Source organism: Diplotaxodon limnothrissa, linkage group LG4 (genome assembly GCF_057381915.1).
Source record: "Diplotaxodon limnothrissa isolate DT_005_m linkage group LG4, D_limnothrissa_male_GT1.1, whole genome shotgun sequence".
Classification (NCBI taxonomy): Eukaryota; Metazoa; Chordata; class Actinopteri; order Cichliformes; family Cichlidae; genus Diplotaxodon; species Diplotaxodon limnothrissa.
The window spans coordinates 5,107,452-5,107,691 of NC_140599.1; positions in this window are offsets into that span (position 1 = coordinate 5,107,452).

The following is a 240-nucleotide window of genomic DNA, read 5'->3' on the forward strand; positions in this document are numbered from 1 at the left end:
GGCTAGCTGTCAGCAGGACTCTGATTGGTTCACAGTACTTCCATGTAGGGGGCAGAGTAAACTAAGTCAGCTGAAGTTGTGCTCTTCTCCCTCTCCATTAAGTTTTGTTGGTGAAAATGTGATGACATCATGATCCCGTCTTCTTCACTTTGGTATCGAGCTCCTCCTTCTCCAGAGTACACAAAGGAGAGGGGGAGAAAAAGATGAAGGAGGTAGAAGTGAAGTGATAAGAAGAGGAAG